This window comes from Argopecten irradians, chromosome 2 (genome assembly GCF_041381155.1).
Source record: "Argopecten irradians isolate NY chromosome 2, Ai_NY, whole genome shotgun sequence".
In the NCBI taxonomy this organism is placed as follows: domain Eukaryota; kingdom Metazoa; phylum Mollusca; class Bivalvia; order Pectinida; family Pectinidae; genus Argopecten; species Argopecten irradians.
This window is the reverse complement of record NC_091135.1, coordinates 31,612,207-31,629,915: the sequence shown is the minus strand read 5'-3', so window position 1 is coordinate 31,629,915 and position 17,709 is coordinate 31,612,207. Positions and strand designations below refer to the sequence as shown.

General features: G+C 36.0%; 1 protein-coding gene and 1 pseudogene across 1 annotated transcript in view; one reads left to right on the top strand and one right to left on the bottom strand.

Moving 5' to 3' along the window:
- Nucleotides 1–6,694: 6,694 nt before the first annotated feature.
- Nucleotides 6,695–9,349, bottom strand: LOC138316598 (uncharacterized; annotated as a pseudogene).
- Nucleotides 9,350–15,854: 6,505 nt separating this feature from the next.
- Nucleotides 15,855–17,709, top strand: part of LOC138315146 (uncharacterized) — a 59,427-nt gene continuing 57,572 nt past the window's right edge. Inside the window, exon 1 of the mRNA XM_069255935.1 lies at nt 15,855–16,097. The gene's annotated coding sequence lies outside the window, so the exon portion shown is untranslated. The remainder of the gene's footprint in view (nt 16,098–17,709) is intronic.

The window sequence follows — 17,709 nt, the reverse complement described above, 5'->3', positions numbered from 1 at the left end:
TGCTGCTGCCCACGACTAATATTTGAGTTATGTGACATCTTCCTTAATATTCGCTTTTAACAACGTGTCCATTTAATGCTGCGCATAAGTAAGTCCCCAGCCTTTTATCGGTATCACGATTATTGACGGCTTCATAATTCCAATGGAAGAAGAATGACTTTTGTTTTCAAACCTGCTATGAGAGCTATGCTAATTTCACAAAGATATGACTTCCCACTAATATGTTTGGATTCTGTTTTAAGAGATTCACTACTTTTTGTTTTGTTTTCTGGAATTGCTGTAACGATGTAATAAAACATTTATTTCTTGCAGGTATATCTTTAATAATGCAGCATTACTTTACTATATTGACAGTTCATAGCTTTACAAATCACTTTGTAATGTTACATGGGAGCAGTTATATATTTAACATCATTAACTTCCTTGATAATTTGAACAATGAAATTTAGTTGTAAAATGTAACTTAGGAATGTCCGCAGAATTTCGTGTAAATGTATGTCACGATATAGAAGTATGTGTTTGAGTAGGCCAAACTAGATGGGGAAGTAGAGGAAATACTAATGTGCTGCTAAGTGATGACCTTTGGGTATGTGTGCATACTGAATGGGAAGTGGAGTGAAAAGTGTAAGAATATTATTAGGTTGAGGAAAATATACTTGAGGAAAATACTGTGTATGTAATGTTTATTATTAAAATGAATATCAATAGTGAAAGGAAACCCAATAGTGTATGTAATTGTTGTTCTTGCCACTAAGCGCGAGTTAAATTGTCTTTCCTTCTCCGTCTATCCCTCCCTCTCCAAAAGTGTACATATGTAAATGTATTGCCATCTTACTGTGTATGTATGTATTTATTAAACTGTATTGGGAGAGGACTTAAAATAGGTTTGACAACTTGTGCCAGATAACATTGTATTTATTGGATAAAAATGAAATATGTTTAAATCAAATTAAATGTGTAGTAGATCTGAAGGTAGGAAGTATGTGAGTATGGGAAAATGGCCGTAAATCATAAAGGTTACGTACGAGGGTGAAGATATTTGTATGTTTTATTGTTGTTTTTGGGTTGTTATTTTTTGTGTGTGTTGTTATTTTTTGTGTGTGTGTTTTATTTGTTTTGTTTTGTTGTTATTTTTGTGCGTTTTTTTTTATATGAGTCTTGACAAAATGATAGCTCTGATATCTTAATTCTCACCTCTAGAACATTGTATACCTCATCTAACACCAGCATGTGTCTTTAAAACTAGATAGTCAGACTGACAAAATGAATACTCATGTAATTGTTGAAGCTGTTTTGGAGGATACAAAAAAACAACTAGCAAGTGTTACTTTTTAAAAACTTTAAGATTACAAAATTCAGTTTACATTAAAAAAAAAAAGGTTTCAACACATAGAACGACATGGGAATGAAAGTATCATATTTCATCCCCGAACTAGTGTGACAGAAAGAGTGGATAGTTGTGTGATGACAAACCATGATGCTGTTGATACCTGACTAGGACTTCCAGGAACTGTTGTTATCATCCGTACTGATTAAGGTAATCCTGTACACCACGGGGAGGAAGGGTTCTAACTCGTTTTGTGTCTCATCATTATTTTACACAGCACTCCATCGGGCATGTTAGAGGATTAAGGTCAGATGAGATCCGCATGGATATTTATTAGATAGGACTACCCTCGGGAGTTATCACAGAAAAGCGTTTGTAAAGAATTCCCTCGGGAGATACCGTGCGAAGGATGCAAATTGGAAAAAATCCCTGTTAATTAATTAAGTTAATGACTTTCGATTATGTGCATGTTTTTGTAGAAGTGTACTGTTAATATCGAGTATAAAAAAGTCAATACCAAGGAAAGATGATATCGACAAAGGTCCAATATTCATACATGTGGAATTTTACGCTTAACTGAATTTTACGTGTGAATGTCCTCAAATCAATAAAGGATATCATTTAAGTTATGGTTTATGTCCGTGAATATAAAAACAAATGTACACACACCACTACCAGTGTACATACCGTGTAAATTCACCCTAACAACTATGTCGAAATTAATTTCCCCAACTCCTATATGATTACATATGATCACTGATAACATCGATATACATGTATTGGCCTGGCTCACTACTACGCTGCGTTACACGGAACATTTTTCGAATATTGTTTCACGCGAGACAGGTGTGTAATTCGTGTGTTGGCGATGGGAACATCATATCAGAACTTGTGGATTGATCCACTTGCTGTAAGATTTTCCGTGAATTTGTATTTAGTGTTCTTGATTTGCTTTCATACTGTAGTTGTTGTTGTTTTTTTTTTTTTCTTTTTACCCATGAGACTACAGACGATAATATATAACTGTGTAGTCCCTGAGATTGACCGTAACATGCTGAATAGTGACATTAAAATTACATTTATTTTCCTCATTCCAGTATTGTAGAAATATAAATATATCACAGATATGAATATTAATTTATAGATAGTTCACAGATTCAAATCCAATCCTATGACAGTTGCCTTTCCAGATATCTCTTAATATCCTTATCTAACCTCTTTAATCACCTACTAGTGCTATAAGGCATGATAAGCATTGTTCTGTATGTAATTCATCATCATCATCATCATCATCACAAACTTTATTTCCTCCAGGTGGAGATATAGTTTGAAGTCTATCTTATTTCTATATTTAGTCTTATTTCCTGGTGAGATAAGACTATGTAGGCTCAACTATCGACATTCAAACGACGATGATGACAACAATTGATAGCTAAGAACGCGTAACATGTTTGAAATTCTCTTGTCATTTTGAGTTTTGATTTCTCCTTCCTTACTGCATTCATCGTATGTAAAAACGAAAAACTACATGTAGTTCCATTATTGATGACCACCAAAGACATCAAGTTCCACTCGTAGTGATGATTCGAATTTAAATCACATTTAAATCTAATTTGAAATGATGAATGTTGTCGTACAGTAAGAAGATCTTGCATATATAGAAAACAAACATTGTTTTTAGTATAACGAAGGCCATAAGAACGCGTACAAACTAATGATTTGCTGACAACTTTCACTACGATAAAATCCAATCTTAGTTTCAGGGCTGTTCAGTGGTATATTAGAATCGTTGTCTTTGTGTAATTAACTTTCCTATATAAAGCTTTCACTAACGAAAGGAATCAAATGGTTTAAAGAACTTATATTGGTACTAAATTACTGCATTGTGTTTCCAATGTAGCTATCAGTAGTAGAATTTCCTGACAAAATCAAATAGCAAAACATCCCGATTATCCGGCAACCCATTCAGTAAGAATTTTAAAATAATGCCCGCTAAGTAATTAAGATTAAAATAACACATAAATTAAATGAAATTTCGATGGCTGATTTTCATAACACTCAGCCCCCAAAATGCATCCCTGCCAACACGGGGTCAACCAGGTCGTGACCTTTGATCCTAGTCTTTCAGAACCCGCACGGCAGTGAAAAGCCATTTGTCTCGGAGAAGAAAGTAATTGCAGCGGTTTCCGTTTCGAGAAAATAAATGGCATTGCGTTTCATGACTTTATAACCATCGAATTCTCGCCATGATTCCTGGAGATTTGGGCGATTTCAGAGTCTCAAGAGGGACGCTAATGCGTTTCTAGATATGGAATTTTCTTTAAAACACATCAAATCGTTGTCTGTTGAAAATAAACATTTTCACCTGACACGATAAACAGAGCCCAGGGTCAGAGATTAGCTTCATACCCCAATAGAGCCTCGTAAAATATGGAGTATCACGTGCCAAGCTCTCGCATAGCTCCATTAACGGCAACGGACTTGTCTTCATCTATGGAAGTGTGAAATAAAAGGATACATTTAGATATATATACTACCAGTACTCAATATAGTTGTGCCCGTCTTCAAAGTCGATGCAGGTGTCTTTCTCAAGGTCAAATATTTCAGTTATATGTACATAAATAACAGACAACGTTTTACAATTTTGAATTTAAAAATTTTGAAAAATCTCAGGAAAAAAGAAAACGAACACGACGACACTCACTAAGATGATATTTACTGTTAAAATTTGTCATTGCAATTTACATCGGCCTTTTCTTTTGACTGAATAGCAGACTTACATGGTGTATGAGAGCTGCCATTTCCGGTTCCGTCCTGTCATGGATCCCCTTTCGGAAGAGATCTACTCACTTCCATTTCCGACAACTGTAAGTTAAGATATTTTATCTATCACAACGCCATGATTGCCTACAGCCATGGTATCACAGCATTATCTCCCTTGTAAAACTTCCGGCCATGTGTAATGGAAGGAAGAATATATCCGGTTATGACTGCAAGGTTACTATTGATGAAAGTCTAACTTACTTTTGAGCAGTGTCCTTGGCCGAAAGATTAGTTTCTGATCATCATTTGTTCAATAAAACTGAACTTTATTTGATAACACCCAGATGACCTTAATGAATCCACACCAGCAGGTTTTAAAATGGCCGAATACCACATATTCCATTTAATGCTGTTACTTTTTTCTGGTTGTCTCCATTTTAATGTATTATACCCATTACTCACCTATACGACGAGCAGGCTTACCTCTCTAGTAAAAAACCATTTGTACTGATAACTTCATTATAGATTTTGTTTAAGTTTAATCGTTTGATTTTCTAGTTTTGTCTTATTATATTTCGTAGAGTCATGTTTGATCATTTCGAAACTTTAACGTTTTTTTTTTTAATTCTGCCATACTAACTGTATTTTATTTTATTTCTATGTAATTAACCTCTAAGCATTTGAAAACAATGTTATGTTTGGTTGCGCTTTTAATATGATAAATATTCTTCAAAATTTAGGAAAACAACAGAAAATCAAAACTTGTGTGTCTTACACCAAACTTCTTAGTCCTCGAATACCGTGTTTTTCAATTTACGCTAATCCGTTGTAATCTGGAAAAGTTTACGGCAGATAACTGATATATCCTAATCACATGGCCAAGAAAAGCTGAAACAGATCACTACCACTGTCTGTGTCAATACCGGAACCAATAAACTGTGGAGAGTTTTTGTGATGTTAATAAACCCCTGTTGTCGCTTACAAATACATAATGCCTTCATGGTGAGACGAACGTGCTGGCGATCCGGGCACTTGCTGTCATAGAATTAGACGCGAATTTGGTCTCGTGAGATCTCGCTTTGAATTGGGAAATGGAATAATATATTGCGTTCTCTAAACGTGTGCGTCATATAATTGCATTTATTGTCAGGAGAAATAGAAGTCGTTAAACAAAACGTTAGGTGATGTTGATCCTTAAACATCATCAACAGTGAACGATGATGTATAATTCAGTGAGTGTTGATGACACTAAATCATGCGACTTGTGGTAATAACAGACTGAAAAAAAAGTTGATATATCAGCATTTTTTCAGAATTTAAAATGTTTTCAACAACATGATTTGCATTATCTGCAATTTCCATCGTCACTTAGAAATCAAATCAGCATGATTTCTAAAACTTAAATAAAATTTGTCCAATATGCAACGTGTATTGTTATTTTTCCCGTCCTTCCGTTGTCACTCAAACTCAATAAAGAGGTTCAACGCAGGATGACAGAGGAAAAAATATAAATGTTTATCTATCCTATTGAGTCTTTTTGTTTTTGAAAGATGAATATTTGAAGTTTATAATTTCCAAAGTTTTTTAACATCGATCAAATATATTTTTGGTGAGCTCGGTTCAAACCTTGGCTATTTTTAAGTGATCAGGGAGCCCTGAAATATCCGTTACATAGCTACCCACTGTCGTTTTAAGCTTGACATGGGAACTTATTACGGTACCAATCATAACAAATTATGTTTTATTATGAGATAACTGATGTATGTATAAGATTAATTATATTTTAAGTATATACTTGAGATACATTTGTTATCTTGGTTTGCTGAAAATATGTCTACCAAATATACATTTATGAAATCTCAATTTACGTCTTGGAACATACTATTACGAAAACTATTTTATCTAAAATATCACAAATAACACTGAGTAAGTAGAACATTTTATTAGAATTTATTATGGTAAAATCAGAAATGACATGTATTCGACACATATGGTAATCTGGATTTTCCAAAAACCATCATGAAAACAATGTTGTAAATGTAACGAACATTACGCTAATGAAAATCAAAAACAATTTATCTTCATTGTCTTATGGACTAATGGGGTGGTTGACAAAAAAATATTTAACAAACGCAAACAATCTTCAATCATCAGAATTTTCATTTAGAATAAGTAAAGACTTATATCAAATGAATAATGAAAAATTTGTATGTAATTTTAACACATTTTAAGAGCAATTAGACAATTAAGGAAAAATTACATATAAAAAAACTTTGACGAAGCCTAGTTAATTCTCTTTTTCAATGGCCATCATTATACAAATACTTCGAAAAACATACAAAGATTGACATGGAGAACTTGTACATTTTTATATAATTCTAGTGAATAATACGCTGTAAGTTCCGTTACTTGTGAGAAAATGTACGTTACGGTGTGCAGTTATATCGATATACTAAACCGTGTGTCCTCATCATTCACAGACCTATTCAAATGAATAACATAAATTGTCACACAACGAAAACATCAATTGAAAAGACCATAAACGTATTCACACCTTCAAATCGCACAATGTTCTGTTCACAAAGGGAAATGTTCGTTACCGTCTCACACATTCAGTTGTAGAGTGTCGAGTTTTTTCCACACCTCGTCCCCGATACCGAACAATCTCTTTGACTTCCCTGACAGCTGTGGCTCCGATATTCTGAACAAAATGTCTGATCACATGTACCAAATGGTATCCGGAGATTTAGGCCACCCAAACATGCGCTTTTTCTGTTCCATGAATGATATGTGAAATTGGAATTCATCATCTGGGTCTACGTCTATGATCTTGCCAATATACCATTTGCCTTCATAGAGCGCAACGACAAAATCATCTATGTCGGGGGAATCTGGATGTTGCTCATTTAAGTTGCTAGCGCTTGAATCTTCATTGACAGATGCCGGCGGAGGTGTCGATAAACCATCATCAATTGCCTGTGCAGCTCCATTAAATGGTGACTGAATTTGCAGCGTCAGCGACTCCACGTCATGGCCAACTTGTAGTATTTGGGGTTGGTTGTTAAAGAGCGGTGCAACTGCAGCTGATACATGTACGTCGGATTTCGTTGTTTCCCTTTTCCACAAGTCGCAGAAGTTGCTTCCTTCTAAGCATTGAGCGCAGTAGCAGCTCACGTTCCCGACCAGGATACTATTAGCACCCCTTCCTACCACGGCATGCAACTTCATAGTCCCTTTTATTGGTTTTGCATTCCACAGTGCTATTTCTCTTTCGGTTTCCTGACATTGTTCTTTTTTGATAAAGCGGAATTTGACCTGTTTCATGGTGCAGTGAATAGATTGGGTCTAGGCGAAAAAGTCTGCTGCATCTTGGATGATTAGTTTTCCTGACTTAACAGCCTCATCTGCCATTCGCTTTGTCGATCCGCCAAGGCCATCACATGGACCCTTTCCGTGCCCTGCTTCAAAATAGTTCCACCTAGCAGACACCCCAAACGTTTCTTGGTGATTTGCAACAAGGTGCAGGATGGTTTTGTTTCGGTACTGAGATGTTGGACTGTCAGTCCAGTAATGAATGCAGCTTACATTTGGATCAAGGCTCTTTACATCACTGACAATCGTTTTCAGAAATGTTGCAACAGAAGTTGCGTTGTGATGTTGGTCGTCCGATATGATGACGTAGCTCTGATGCTGCATTTCAGACTCGTCTGTGGGTCGTGTGTAGATCACTGTCGGGTGAAGGGTGACACCAGTTTGATTCCAATAGGCGGATTGGATTTCTTCCACGCTCTTGCAACTGTAGTTTTCCGCAAAATCCATATGGACTACGGCGTGGTGGACTGGCAGCTTTTCCTTTAGTATGCGAATCTGGGTATACTGTTCTTTCATTCTGGCTACATGATCCGAGAACTCGGTTGTTTGTTTTTCCAAATAGTCCAAGAAATCTTCCGTTGTCTTGGTGACTTTAACGACTCTCATAACCATTTTTTGCTTTCCCTTGTCCTCGACACTTACACGCTTCCATTCCTCAAATGTAAATTCTGTACCGTCGATTTGATCCCGTATCTGCTGAAGTGGAGGATTTGCAGCGTATGTTTCCGGGTTGGCTGGGACACTAGCACCAAACTGACGTACAGCCTTTAGGATGAGAGCCACATTTTGATGTTTGGTACATAAGCATGAATTCCGAGTGATGAAGGAGGTTGTCAGGATATATTTTGGTCTTATTCTCTGAAATGATGCCAAGGAGAGTTTGATGGTGGGATTCTCGCTCATAAACTTTGTGTGAAGATTTGATAGATAATCAGTAAGCACCCGCTTTTGGGTACTTTCGTGTGTGTTTGTTTTAATCTTATCCGCTTTTCCAGGCATGTTACGACTGTTGTCATCACTCTCCAAAAAGTCGATGACATGCCGCTTAAACTTCACGACTTCCCTCACTCGTTTTTGTTTTGTATATTCTAGTGTCTTTGATTTCATCTTTCCAGCTTTGTTTAACTTATTTCTACTTAAACCTGTCCATTTACTGAGCACACTAGCACACCTGTACTTTTTCACAATGCCACCTGCAACCACGTTATGAAGAATCCTGGCTTTTCCCGGATTATTCTTCTCCTTAGCTGATCTCATTTCATCCATGACAACATGGCTCACTAACAGCTGTTTCCTTACTTTCTTTGCCTGATTTTTATCTAATCCAGCCTCTTGAATTTGGGCCTCTGTTTTGCTGTTAGGCGTCATCGGTTCCTTGCTGAATACTTTTCGACGAAGTCGCTGTAACCTCCTTTGTGTAGTATTGTGTTTTGTCTTCAGCTTTTCTAAACCCTGCTTTAATTTTGATACCTGTCTTGATTTTTTCGCCAGTGTTCTTGCGATTCTCTTCCGTGGACCGTTCTTCCTGTTAGAAAAAGACATTCGCACCAGAAGTTGACTGGGAGAGCTGTGACTGGGGCCAGGCTCTTCAGGAGAACGTAGATCGTACTTTCTGTCCATAATTTCATATCCACTCGTTTCTGTTTCTTCACGATGATCTTCAACCTCTAATACTGCAATGGTTGCATCACGTTTCCGTTTTCGATGGCGTTTTACCGCCTCTTTGCCTTTTATATTCCGTCTTAACCGTTCCCTTTTGGTAAGTTTGTCAGTAGGTACATAGCGTTTTTTTCTTCTTTCTCTTTCTTTTCTCAGGTATTCTTCGTTGTTTTTAGCTTTTTGTCTCTCTCGATAAGCTTTTTGAATCTCTGCTCTCGATTTTGCCATATTTACCTGTTAAAAAGGAAAATATATAATAGAAAATACCCTTCGGATAATGAAAACAAAATAGTCGATATTATACAAAAGGCAAAGGTTAGGAAACACAAGGTACAGTCTTAACATAAACTTCAATCAAATGTTGCAGTTTTATGTGTTCTAAGTGTCAATTAGTCACGATTATCGTATTTTACAATGTAATAATCATGATGAAATGTTCGTTACTTCCATGTGTTATGTACGTTACCTAGGAAAACAATACGACAAATGAAATAAGTTGCAAAGATTATTTTTTAAAATGATAGTTAGCAATTAGTTGCTTCGAGTGTATTCATAAGTATTTTTTTTTTGTTAGGATACCGTCGATTTAAAGCATTGTACCGCTCAGACTATAAACACTGTGATATTAAAATCCTATCCATTTTTCTTTATATGACATACAGGTTTTTAATAAGACTATTTCACATTTTCTACTGTGCATTATGTATTTATAATGACGGTTATATAATAGAAATAAACATTTTTGATATGTGCTTGCCTAATTTAATAAACTTTTTACAAGAAAGAGCATGCAAATAGCTAAAATGTTCGTTTCGTTACCAAGCGTAACGAACATTTCAATGTAATAAATCACTTGTGACCACTATTCTATCGAACACTTGAAGAAATTTTCACTTTAAAATAGATGTTAAGACATTAAATAACTACAATGCACATTGAAACATATACCATATCTACAGCATAATCTTTAAAATTGTGTATGAAATAGGTACTCACCCGTCAAACTTTTCAAAACAGTGCCATATGTCTTCAACAGCCTTTCCGGTAATATATTTCACCTTGAAATGATGGCGGGCACTCACTTCGAGTCACGTGTTCCATTTAAGGTATAGCTGTCGATTCAGTATATACATTGTAGGTAGTTTCGTAAATCACAGGAACGAACATTTCGGTAACGCACATTTCAAAATCACATGTCCATTCGAATATTCAGCTTAATAATACGATTAGAAACTCCCTTTTTACTGTTTCTATACTGAAGTTATAAGGTCTCCATAGGCTCATACAATTTCAACTGGTGAATGGAAATGTTGTCTGTTTTTAGACAGTAACGAACATTACAGCCTTATATCTACGCTATTCAACATATTTAAAGGCCCACTACCTTTCCGAAACGGTTTCAATTTTTAAAATGGGAATGTAAAACAAGATCGATAATTTTGTAGAGTCGCAAAAATTATTAACTTACCGTTAATACTACATTTATCATCACCTTCCGAACGATTTGATTAAAATAAATAAAATGTTTATTTTCATAACGCGGGTCGTATTATGTTTCCCGCCGTCGTCCTAAATACCGGGCGGTAGTTGACTATCACTGCGCCAGACGGCAAAACAGCGAATTGACTCTCCACTGTTTTCATATATTACGCAGGAAATCTTGCATATGCTTGGTGTCGTAACCTTATTTTAGGTCATCGGTACGCATTTTCTGATGTCATTTATGTTTTTTAAGAAACCTTTATATTTTGCTCCGGAAAGTTAATGGGCCTTTAATATGATTTACGCAGAATTATCATTGATTCATTATAATAGTGTATGTTTTAGTGGTCATTTTATAAGAAAAGACACTCTCGCAGAAACGTACGTTAACGTTGTGATAAATTTCAACAACAATGGGTATTTATTTGAACCCGATATTAATTTCGTAACGAACGTTACATTGGAATTAGCGACAGCATTTAAACCTGTGTTTTGAACCTCTAATAATGAAATAGATGTTTCGACTGATATAACACGATGTTTCAATGTATTATAATATATTCTAAGATAAACATAATGTATGAGACCATTTGTATCACAATTTAAATACGCATTGAATACAGACAGGTTAAATGGCGACAGTAACGAACATTATATTTTAGGCTCTTTATTAACAGTAAGAGAGTAAAATGAAGAATTTCTGTTGATATTTTTCTTGGTTTTCTACGTCAGGGATGGCAAGCATAAATGTCAATAAAAATAACAATACTGCAGCTTACTGTATTTTTCTGTTTTAACGGCGACTTCATTTGCACTCTATTATTGAGTTTGAGTGTGTACCTTCAACACGAGAAATCAGCTCATTACATCAAAAGAATACATGTACACTTGTGAAAAGAACGCCTTGAATACTTAGCATAATATTTCCTGAACCTAATTAAAATTAAATACATCTTTTTTCATTCAAGTGATGATATCACAATAAGAGACAAAAAACATATCTTAAAAACATCAGAATAAGTCGATTGTCTGACATGGCCGTCTCTTGGGTCTACCTATGTGAGGTATACCCCTATCATAAACTCGTCTTCTTTCCTGTAATTTGTCTGAAGGTCTACCACACATTAAACGGTCAATAACGGGTGACTAACAGTAACAAATAAACGTTCTATTCGTCCACTGTCCTCTACACCACACACACACACAAAATCTCGCGAGATCTGATTCACATTAAGATCATTTATCATGGATGCGAATAGAAATTTATTCAGAACACAAATGGACGAAAGTTACACAGTTTTTCTCCCAATAGAAATGAATATCAATGTGATCGATACAGTTTCACAACAAAGACAATGCGACCTTGTAGACGGTTGATTTTGAACATAAAAGTAGAAAGTTGATATCATTATAACAAATTAGTGGCATTTTTATTCAATTGTATGGCTACCAGAATGTAACATTGTAAACCGTGCCCTTCAAAACGAAATACGGGAAGGTTAGTGTAAATCGATGTAAATGAAGTTCGGATACGAAACCCTTAAACTCGACCCATACCTACTGCTATGAATGTCTTTATAGGCACCATTTAGAATCTTTTTTGTTGGTTTGTGTTGGTTTTTTTTTTTTTTTTTTTTTTTTTTTTTTTTTTATGATTCTTTCTTATGTTGTTTGTATTTGAAGAATTAGGTAGAAACAAAACTATAAAGAAGCTATACGTATGTATCAGGTGTTTATATATGACGTGCTGATCAGTTCAGATGATAAATGTATTACATGTATATGAGTGAGAGCTACGACTCCGGGTTTATGGCACTGAACTATAACATTACGGAAGCACCGCGTGCTCTAGCTCGATATTGAAATGAAGAAAAATGATATTCTTTGTCGACAATGTTCCTGCCTCCTCCGCATACAGTAAATAAAAACCAATAACCGTTCTGTAATACACGAAGTTACGCCATAAATATAAGTATAGAAGTGGAACATACAACTGATGGAACACTCCATCCACAATGTTTCAATAGACACACTCTAAGTTTCAGGCTTCCACTTGATGTAGCAACAACATGCTTATAGATACAGGTGAATTCTGTATCCGGTCGTTTTATATTTTATGTCACTGACGAATTCCGAGACAAAAATCAATTGCATGATACAGAAATGTTTGTTCATATATATATTGTATAACGATTTGAAATACATGGCATGGTTGTCAAGCTTGTCAAGAATCCCAAATAACTTTTAGCGCGTATTGTTCCTTAAAAATACAGAACTAAAATTATTGATTATTCCATCTTTTACTATCCTATCCATATCTAGTTTAATCCATTTTATATTTTTGAGTAATGTGTCCCTTCTAGCCATCAATACTTTTGCTCTAAGGAGAATTGAGTCGTTATGCTCTAATGATTCTAACAAACTGTAGTCATTGAGGTATGTCACTTAAAACCGACCAATACCTGTAGACTAAAGTTAAAATCTAAACTTTGAAATATTTCGGCATGAACATTAAATCAAAATATATACTGATTTCCATTTCATCTGCATGTAAGTATATGGGGCATTGCAATTCCCCCCTACCGAATTCAGCTGTAAATGTATCTTAGCTTAGGGGATATAATACAAGACCTAACCAATCTTGTAGAATTAAGTTTCTAAATAAAGCATGTGATTGGTAACCTACAACAGCAACATTGTATTTGAAAGTCAATAAAACTAGTTATTTGTTTGTATTTCATGATATTGTGATTAATTTTGACCTTATTCAAGACATGTTTTTTATGTATAGCCAATCTTTAAAAAGGAAAGAAATGACAAGATACATCATAGTTTCTTTTATAAGTGCGGTGTGTTGCGATGTGTGAATGTCTTATGTTTTTGGAGACTGTTTTGTTGTGTTGTGTCTCCTTGTAATAGTAGAACTGTTGCTCATTTTATAGTGCTATCTCACTGAAGCATGCCGCTGAGGACACCGAACAAGCGCACTCCAGCCGGTCATATTATACTGACTACGGACAAACCAGTCATGAATATTTTTTTTCTAATCTCAATAAAACAATGTATAATTGAGTTTATCAGTACTCCAGAAGTCTAAAATTAAGGTCTCGTTGGTAATATTCTGGCGCCTGACACAGAGATATGGATACAACCTAATCCTATAAACCAGTGAAATATTAATGTTTTAACGCATCATTTCCTCAGCTGACAGTGTCTTTCTAAGACTTTTAAACTCACTGTTATATCAGAGGCACGATGTGAAATCCCTGAGATACAAAGGTGTTGGGTTTTCGGAGAAATGTCATTCACATGTTGAGGCGAATCCCTAGGGGGAGTGACACGCGCGGTTTATTTTTCGTTAAACTTGGCACCTAAACCTTATCTGTTATATGAGCGTGATTGTGTCTGATGTATCTGGAGATTATTTGTTATCGTGTTTCAGCTCCGTTACCCAGTCATTGGTTCACTGACATTAATACCTGTCAGAGAGAAACAAATCTTCCACTAACGCTGGTTTCTCCAGATATCAAGAGCTGACTACACTGTTTCCCTACCATCTTCTCCGATGTTCGGTGGTTTTAAGTGTAGTACTATATTTCTCAACAAGTTTAATCTCGCTGTAAAACGTATTACGTTATTTATTTTTTATATGAATATGCGATAAAGATTAATCCACGTAAGTGGTATGATGCTCTAAATTTCACTTCCTTTATACCATGCTACATGCTAACAGCTTTCAATTGCTTTCAATATGTCCAAATATCTGCTCATTAAGGTCATATGCATTTTTTTTTATCAACCATCATTTTAGTGTCTCTTTAGATAAACTGTTACCATGTCGTAGTATGTAAACCATATGAATTTGACTTACACATGTACTTCTTTTGCAAGATTTCGTATTTCTCATTTTTGATCTAGTAGACAATTCAGTATTACAAATCAAGAGAACATGAAATAATTCGAGAAATATATTTCCCGTCAGCCGTGATTGTAAATCCTGGATGGATCTACCAGTACCTTTATACTAGTCAACAAGGGTCTGGTTGAACGAGACGAGCAGTACCTACTGCCGACATATAACAAAACGCAACACAAAATAGTACACAAAATGTAACTATAATGTTATGCACTTTCCTAACCTCTAAAACACAAGTAAAGTTGAAGTAGCTCTGAATGAAAACTGATTCGAATCTGATTTTATGTGCAGCTCTAAAAACACCCAGTTGCGAATAGTCATAAAAAGCTATCGAAAAAATTAAGAATTCAAAATTATAATCATCGCCATTGCCTTTATCGCTCTGCACATGATTCAATTATCCTGTTTTGGTGAAACCTTGGGTGTAAGGCATCTGCTAAAGAAGAAGAGTTATTAATTAGCAAACATGAATTATTTTCATATTTTCGTAATAAGGTGGCACGACAACACCGTAAAAGGAAAGTGGACTTGGACATCGCCGAAGTCATGAATGGCAAATATAATATATTAGAAAATAAAAAAATGACATTAAAGCACATATCTTCGCTGTCTAAAATAAAATAATAAGAACGCTTATCAAATCGACATGCATTTTTACAGTCTGATAAGTAGGTTCATCACAACAATTTATACAAATATTGCATATAAAGTCGGTATTTATATAGTATTTATCCAATATTTGAATTTATCCTGTCCCTAACTCGGCGTCACTTATCGGACATCCGAGACCAATATTGGAGGGTATGTCCTTGCTTCCGGTGCTAATAGAAAACTCGTGTCCGCGTGATTGTCCGAGAGCACGGAGTGAAACTCTGTGGTGACGAGCTGTCAAAGTTTAACACAAGGAGTCCATATCCCATTGTTAAACGCTAATTCTCACATTCATATCTACTTTAATTATGCATTGTATCCTGATCGCCACTGCCGGTCTGCCATACATATACAATGACTGTGATATAAGCAGAAACCCCCTTCTTGTTAATAGTGGATCGGTAAATGATGGCGGAAATTAAAAGCTAATACCCCTAACACGCAGATCGGCACAGATGTAATGGCAGTGATAAGCAGATCAATGGAGACCTTTATCAAAGCAATGTTTCTCCTGAATCCAAATAATGAAACGCACTCGAACGAAAGTATTATTAAAAGCTTTGTGGTGACTTTGTGTGTTGTCCGCCAGCTTCATCAGGACTGGCGCATGTGCGGTGGAGGGTGAAAGGCGCGGTATTATGATAATAGTTGATATAAATGTTGGCCTCACAATATTTTACTCATTATAGCTGATTGAATTACAACAGAAACAGGAGATATAATAGTGGAACGTAGATCAATACAGGGGGAAATATCAGCAGAGGAGAGCTCTCCCTGAATGTAAGGAGCAGGCTTCATTCTGTGGTAAAACACAAGCTCGGGTCGGGAGCTGCTGAAGAAAAAATCAGAAGTGTAGTGTATGGAATTGGTTTATAGGTACATACAGACAGGAGTCTCCATAACATAGAACTTAGGCACGAGGACAAGGTAAGTCACGTGTTGTTAGAAACATGTAAGGATCTGTTGTCGTCTGTTCATTTTGGTATTGGTTATATTTTGTTTTCAAAAACCTTAACACTGGCTTTGTGGGATTGTGAATGTATAAGGTCTAGATTAACCAAACTGACAATTTTAATTTAAAGCAAAATAACATTGAACGTATAGATGCAAAATATTCTTTACGTAAACGTTTCTGAACGGATGTTCATTTTGTAAGGAAGAGCAGCGTTTCTTTTTGTATCCTATTCAATTGAACCGAGATTCTATCCAGGAAAAGTCGATATCTTCACCAAAACAAAACAACAGCATAAAGCCCAAGCGAACGCTTGGCCGGGTCTCTATAGCCGTGTATTGTAGTAGGGTTTTATTGAGTGAAAACAAGCTCTTTGTTTACACATCGAATCAAATAGCGCCTTGCGCGAACCCGTTTGCCTAATTGTCTAGTAGTACAACTTGGTAGATAAATACCATGTACGTGTTATTAAAGGGCCTAGACCTAGATGATTATAGGCTGGTCATTAGAGACAATAATCTGGATACTCATCACCTAAGCTTTTTTTACTATCAAACGTGAAAATTAAATAGAAATGCAAGACATTGTTTCAAGCCATATGCATATAAAAGATTGTATAACAAGTGAGCGGCAAAACCTTTCGGAAGGATGGGGGTTGGGGTGGGGCTGGGGGGTAATGAGGCAGAAAATATTGTTTTTTAAAGATTTACGAAGTTAATGTAAGCTGTAACCGTTATCAGAAAAAAAACATGATTCTTTAGTCGATGACAGCAAGTGAACTCTGCATTTATGTGAGGTTGCAATGCTTGGAATAGAACTACCCTTCGCAATGACTACAATTGTTCAGTTTATGTGGACGAGTGTCCAGACAATACATCTCTCTGAATACTTCTCAAATACTGTTACACTTGCCTCCGATACCCATATAAACTATCAGCGGGCCACAAAGTTATTGTATAAATTTCCGATAGTCAATGTATTGCATACGTCTAGGGGACACTTCATAATACATCCAATCGGTTTGTGGACGGTAAATGTCTCATTACACTGGACCATAATAAAGGTTACAAATCCCAATAAGTTTACAATGCTATGCTAAATTGTATTATAAGTTAACCATTAAATGTCGATATTTCGTGCAACGCCCGACCGACCAGCACGTGCTGTGGCGTTTATAGGTCGGACACGCGTGACAGACCGGCACGTGCGTGGACCAATATGTCTCTGAGAAGGAAACGTTGCCCTTGGCGTGATCGCGTGCGCCTGTTGAGCAATCATTGCCCATGCGTTGTATTGATAATCTGAAGTACCAAAACGAATTTCTACGACACAATAATTCACGATACAATGTGAACGCAAACTCGGTGAAATGAGAACCTTTGAGCGTGAACGGAAGGCAAGTATAGGCTATAACATCTAGAACCGAAGATCGGGCTGTCTGTTCCGGGAGATTGGTGTACATCACACAGACAATTGGATGGCTTCGTTTTATAGAGGTTCTACGCCCTACCACAATATTACACACTGTCTGCTAGCGATATTTTACTGTGGAAGCCGAGACTTGAGATCAAGTTAATATCAAATTTG